General features: G+C 42.4%; 1 pseudogene; it reads right to left on the reverse strand.

The window, feature by feature from the left end:
- Positions 1–581: 581 nt before the first annotated feature.
- Positions 582–1608, reverse strand: LOC150020564 (26S proteasome complex subunit SEM1 pseudogene; annotated as a pseudogene).
- Between the last annotated feature and the right edge of the window lie 4946 nt (positions 1609–6554).

The following is a 6554-nucleotide window of genomic DNA, read 5'->3' on the forward strand; positions in this document are numbered from 1 at the left end:
ATAAATATGGCCGGTCCAGTTGGAAGCCATGCTAGTCTTCCGTGGTTGTATAATTCCGGCCTTGGGAACCCTCACCTAGCTTGGCTTGTGAGGAGGTCCAGCGTGATGTCATAAAGGTCGAGCAGGACCTGAAATCAAGGTATATATTTAATTGTTTCGTTGCTTACCACCTTCCTGATGAGAATAAAGGCTCCATGAGAGTGGGGAGCTCATCTGTCATGCTTGTGGGGAATGGGATACCTAGTTCCTATTCTCAGTGCTTGACACAATAGGTGTGTGGTGAACAAAGGAAGGAGTGGTGACCATCAGGCTTTGTTTGTCTGTATTTTGTTAAAATTTGAATCATTGATTTTTTTTTTTTTTTGACTCTTACTACACAATCTTTCCTGGTCTTTCATTTTTATTTATTTATTTATTTAGTTTTTAGATCAAACCATTAATTTTTTTGGTGTGACAGAAGCCAAAGTCAAGCCAAGCAGATAATGAAATAAGCATTTTTAAAAAAGTGTTCCATCCTGGATTCTGTCCTAGAAGGTAGGAAACAGTTCAAGTTTAGGTTGCTTCAACTCTTCTTCTGGATGCTATGAAGCCCCCATCTTATAACCACGTTTCTCTAGTTCAGCTCGTAACTGATCCGAGAAGTCATCCTCTACATTGTCATCGTCCCAATTATCCTCCCCGTCTTTATCTTCATCCAAACCAGTCCAGTCTTTTGCAGAGAACTCCTCAAACTCATCACCCTCCTCCAGGAAACCCAAGTCTACCCGCTTCTATTTCTCTGACTTCACAACCCTCTGTGCCCAAAACCTCTCAGGCCAGTGGGAGAGTCGGAGCCTGTCACTCACCACAGCAGCTGCCACCACGGCCACCTCTGAGGCTGCTCTACCATAGACGCCTCCTGGTCTTTTAATGGCCTCCTATTCATCCCATTAGTGAGGGGGGTGGATCTTCACCCCAGGGTGATCGGGAAGGGTAGTGGGCAGGTGTAGCTTTCCCCCCAAATCATTTCCAGCTCACATTATCCTTGAAGCTCATGTGTTAGTTGTTTATTCACATGGGTTTCATCTTTCCTCGTAAGAAACAAGCTGATAATGTTAATATAATATCATTATTATTTTCATATTTTAGGACATGAGGTTTGCCAAGAAAAGATACTGATGTCTTTGGAGTGAGACAGTGTGAAGTGTAACACCAGCTGAGTCATTTCCTAGCTGTGCTTGACCTGGGGAAAGTCACTTGACTTCTCTTAGCCTCAGGTCCTCATCTGTTAAGTATGAAGAGCAACATCTTTTACACAGATTGAATGTAGGGCAATGATACACGTCAACTCTTGGCATGGCGCTTGGGGCATACTAGATACCCTGTAACCATGATTATTATCATTGCTATTGTGTTCCTAGTTCCTTTGAGATGTCTTAGCATAAAGTACCTAGGGCTGTTCTTAAGAAAATACTAGTTTATTTGCATACATTTTAGAAGATGAGAAAGTCCACTCGGGGTGAGTGAGCAGGTGTCATGGTCATATTCCAAATTATAATGGCATGTTCCTTTGAAAAATAAGTTTTAAACATTGCTTTATCCTTCATAATTATGCATACGTACCTTCATAATTGCTTGAGAATAAGGACTAAAGTCCCATATCTTTTATGAGTCCACATATTGGCCATAAAGAATGGGGAAAATCCTTCTTACTGTCTGCTTTTCTTCCTTCTTTCTCCCTACCTTTCCTGGGCAGGGTCCGCCTCAAGGTAGGCAGATTGCATCAGCGAGAGGGAAGATTAAATCAGTGGTTATGGCCTTACAGCCCACTTGGGAAATCTGTGCCCTTTCTCCAGGGTTTCCAAGTTTAATTTTTCTTATTCAATCTTTTTATATTCTGAACTCACTGGCAGGCAGTGAATTACCTTCAAGATTATTACAGCATGAAGCTTCTGTTGGCAGAAATAATTTTTTGGAGCTATAAAAATCTTGGCAGAGTTTGAGAAACACACCGGTGGTCCCAGCCCATTCCAAGTGAACATTCTACTAAATCTCAGGAAACAAACAATTTCGTCCAGCCTGCACCGATTGCTTCATGAAGTTGAAATCCATTGTACAATTCAGAAGTCTAACGATCACGGGAAATCCAGAGAACTAGAGATCAAATTCCCAGTGGGACAGCCTACCTCTTCCAGTAAATGGACCCAATTCTGTCTTTTATTGTGAGCTCCTAAGACTGACACTGAAGATCTAGATGTATCTATTGTGGATACTGCTTGAAAGAGGATGCTTCCAAAATAATCAAGTGCTTTGTTAGTAGAACAAATGGAGTCTTAATGGCCTGTAGTGCCCTTTGAATATTCAAGCTAATAGGTATTTTACATTAAGGAAATAATACATAGTAACCATGAATTAATTCCAATGGCTAACCATTGTCATCGGCAGGCAATTTACACTGATTCTTGAGTAGTTCCTCCTTTAAGGGACTTAAAGGAGGCCATTATGTTTCTTTTACCTGTACCAGCTTGCAAGCATCCTTCTCCTGCATCTGCTGAGCATCTGTGTGTCTTCCCAAGGTGTTCTCCAGTTTTATTCCAATCATAAAGTGCTCTGTTTTCCATTTACTCTTATGCAGTTAGTGATAAAGTTATGAAAAGCTTAGATGAAATATAATCGTCGTCGGCAGCTGTCCGTCTCGAGAGACGATGGTGTAGCTTCTTAAGAGTCTATCTGCACCGCCGAGAATGGCTGTGCAGTCCGACTCGGGAGTGACACGGTATCTGTCTCCTCCCGTGTTGAGTCGACATCTTGCGATGACGCTGGAGTGTCCTCTCCAGTGAAGCTGAAGCTACAGAGCCTGGGCAGGGTGATATGGAGGGTCTACTGTTGCCCATGCAGCAGACCCTCCCTCTCTTCGCAGCTGAAGGATCCAAGGGAAAGACGGAGTCAATACAGCTTGGCTTCAGGTGCGCCGCAGGAGTTGCCGGTGTTGACTACAACGTCAAACCGCCTTAGGGACTCCGGCTCCGGATTTTCTGTCGGGGTTTACTCCCCTAGCCTTTCCTCTGAAGAGGTATGCCGCAAGGCAGCGGAGATTTTTTGGAGTCAGAATTTTCCTTCTCTGATGTGCCCTGACTGGAAGATCGAACCAGCGACACTTAGCTCGCAGGCCGACGCTCAATCCACTGAGATGAAATATAACAGGTTGGATATTTATGATACATTGACTAGGTTCTTCAAATAAGAACGAGGTCTGGCAGATGGTATGATAAACCTTGTAGGTCACTATTTTGTAGATTAGAACTACTGTCACTGAGCTGATTAAGTATGTAGATTTCAACATGTGTAGGACTGTCTGGGTGAGGAAGATAGACTTTTTTTTTTTTTTTTTTTTTCCACAATTGGACAAGGCAAAAGTAAAGGATTCTCAAGAAAGGAAAAGATGGTTGACTTATTTTCCAGCCTTCACTCAGGACCATAAGAATCATGACTTGGTCTCCCAGCCTTCCCTCAAAATCGACAGGTTAGATATCATAGTTTCTGCTGTAGAGCTTGTCTGAAAATAGTGACTTTTTTCTTTGGTGGCGGGGAGGGGAATTATTCCTTGAGCATTCCCAGCTTTCTCTTTTTCATTTTTAACTGGGAATTACAATCGTAATAAGACAATCTGGAATGAGAAGAGAGTCAAGTTACCTGTATCTTGGACCTGGTTCTGCCACTAACTAGTTTGGTGACCCACTGAAAGTGCTCTAGTGATTTTGAGCCTCAGTGTCTTTGTCTCTGAATGTCTATACATTAGACCTGATCATTTTCAGGGCCCATTAAAAAAAAATTAATTCTCTCTTAGACAATGGCAATCCCTATCAGTTAAAATTCATACCACTACCAAGCTCAAAAAAAAAAAATAAAATTAAAATACCCTAAAAAAAATAAAAGGAGAAGAGCAAAGTTCTAGAATCTTAACAAGAAATGGAATATTCTTACCATGGAAATTTATTTTACAAACTTTAGCACAGTAATTTCCCCCCAAATAGTTTTTCCTATGTAAAATTCATGTATGCAGAGATTGATTACTTCATACTTTGCCTATAAATGCATAACTTTGGAATTCGTACGTATGAGGTCTGTCCAGAAAGTATCCAGCCACGTAATGTGAAAAAGAGACATTTGTTGAAGAACATAGATGATACAAGAAACACTGTACATAGGACAATGATACCTCGGTCCCCTTCAAAGCAGGCACCTTGGGCCCTCACACAGTTCTCCCAATTGCCATCAGCTTCCCAGTCATATTTTCCTGAATCTCACTGATGGTCTGAAATCTCTTACCTTTCAAGGGTCATTTTAGTTTTGGGAAAAGCTGAAGCCACAGGGTACCAAATCTGGGCTGTAGGGGGGCTGAGTCACCTGGGTGATTTGATGTTTCACCAAAAAACTGCATGAGATGTGATACATGAGCAAACGCATTGTTGCGATGAAGCCTCCAATCACCAGGTGCCCATAGCTGCAGCCTCTGAATCATCCAAATAGTTTCCATGGAGAAATGTTCAAGTTTAATGCAAAATTTGATGCAGATTCATTGCTCTACTTTCTCAGTCATTTTGAATATGATGGCCACACAGTACACATGTTCACTTAACAGTGTCTGCTGCCTGCCCTGACTAGTACAGTGAAGTCGTCATTGTTCACGCATGCACACTCCAGTCCACTCTCCTTGGCTGCTGGGTTACATCGATGTTGCACAAACAGTTTTCATTGTATTAACAATGGCTGCACTTTTTCCGGACAGACCTCATACAAATTTCTCCAAAATATACTGTTTTTATGTACAATTCTTCAGTTGTCTGAGGAAACTAACGGTTGTCCTACAATTTAATTCAATTTTGACACGACTACCCAGAGTTACAATCAGACCCCACAGGTGAAGGGCTCCATCCCACAAACTGTCCTAATTCAAGCGCCAGGTGCAAGTCTTTTGTCCTCCGGTTACACACTCTGGATATTGGTGTTTTCCAACATCACCCATGACTTGATTTTCTGGACCTGATGGGATGTCCTACAATTCAACTCAATTCTGACACTACCTCCTCAGAGTTAGCCCAGATCGCACACACTAAGGGCTCAGTTTCCACAAGACTCCCCCACTTCAAACTCTAATCCCAAGTCCAAACAACTTCATTTCTGAGCGACCACCTATAAATTGGGGGTGCCTACGATCCCTTCCTTAGGTTTGTAATTTTCTAGAAGAACCCACAGGACCCAGGACATCATTTATTTATGTTTGTTGGCCTATTCTAAAGAATACCATCAAATGGACGAGATGCACAGGGCCAGTTATGGGAGGTCTGTGCAGAGCTTTCTCTGGTTTTCCAGCCTCCCAACCTTCAGTGTGGATATGCTCATCTGCCCAGAAGCTTCTCAGACTTTGTTCAAGAGTTTTTACGGAGCTCCATCTCCAGCCCTTGACCCTCTTTCTGAAAGTCTAATCACTTAGTCTTTTGGGGGATCAGCCCCATGGTAGGCCTCAATCTAAATCACCTCATTAGCACCAAGAGGAACTGGGGCATTATCAGAAGGGGCTTGTTATGAATAACAAAAGACACTGCTATCACTCCCACTCTGGAAATTCAAAGGGTTTTAGGAACTCTGCGCCAAGAATGGGGACAAAGACCAAATATATCTATTATACCATACCTGTACTTCCTGGCTACCAGGTTGTGGGTTCCCACAAGCCCCTCCTCCTTTCAGATTAGGCAGTTTGCTCAAATGACTCATAACTCAGGCAAGTGCTGTACTTATAATTACTGGTTTATTATAAAAGATACTATTCAGATATAGCCAGACAGAAGGGATGCATAGAGCAAGGGATGGGAGCGGGGTGCATGGAGCTCCCACACCTTCTCTGGGGGTGTTATCTTCCCAGCGTCTTCATGTGTTTCTCAACCTGAAGTTCCCCAAACCTCATTGCTGAGAGGTTATGGAGGGTTTATTACATAGCTGTGACTGAGTAAATCTTTGTCGTTGGTAATTAAACTTAACCTCCATATCCTCTCCCTTTTCTTAAGGTAAAGGTGGGCCTGGAAGTTCCAACTCATGTCTTTGTCTTTCTGGTGTCAGACCTGAAGCTATGTAGGGGCCCCCAACCCCAACCACCAGTCTCTCCTTAAGACACTCATCACTTGGTGTATTCCAAGGGTTTTAGGAGCTGGGTGCCTGGAGCTGGGGGCAAAGATCATATATTTTTGTTTTATTCTAGCAGAATGTTTTCCTATTATTGCGAGAAGACCTCTTCATAGTGTATAGATAGATCATGATCAGTGAAATCATTAGTCTCACTTAGGCTCTACGTCACTAATGCATCTTTTCTCTGTAATAGTTGGGTTGTGTGTAAACCATTGTTCACTGCTTTATTCTTAATGCCTGCACATGTTAGGTGGGTCAAGGGAAGACTTCTAACTAAAAATTTTGCTTACTTCCATCACCAAATAATCCTTAACAAGTTTATCAAATAAAGCAACAAAGGGAAAGAAGAGGGGAAGCAGTGTGACTTTGGAAGCTCCCCAGATTCCCATAAG

This window comes from Furipterus horrens, unplaced genomic scaffold (genome assembly GCF_987537825.1).
Source record: "Furipterus horrens unplaced genomic scaffold, mFurHor1.1.pri manual_scaffold_1, whole genome shotgun sequence".
NCBI classification, from domain to species: Eukaryota; Metazoa; Chordata; class Mammalia; order Chiroptera; family Furipteridae; genus Furipterus; species Furipterus horrens.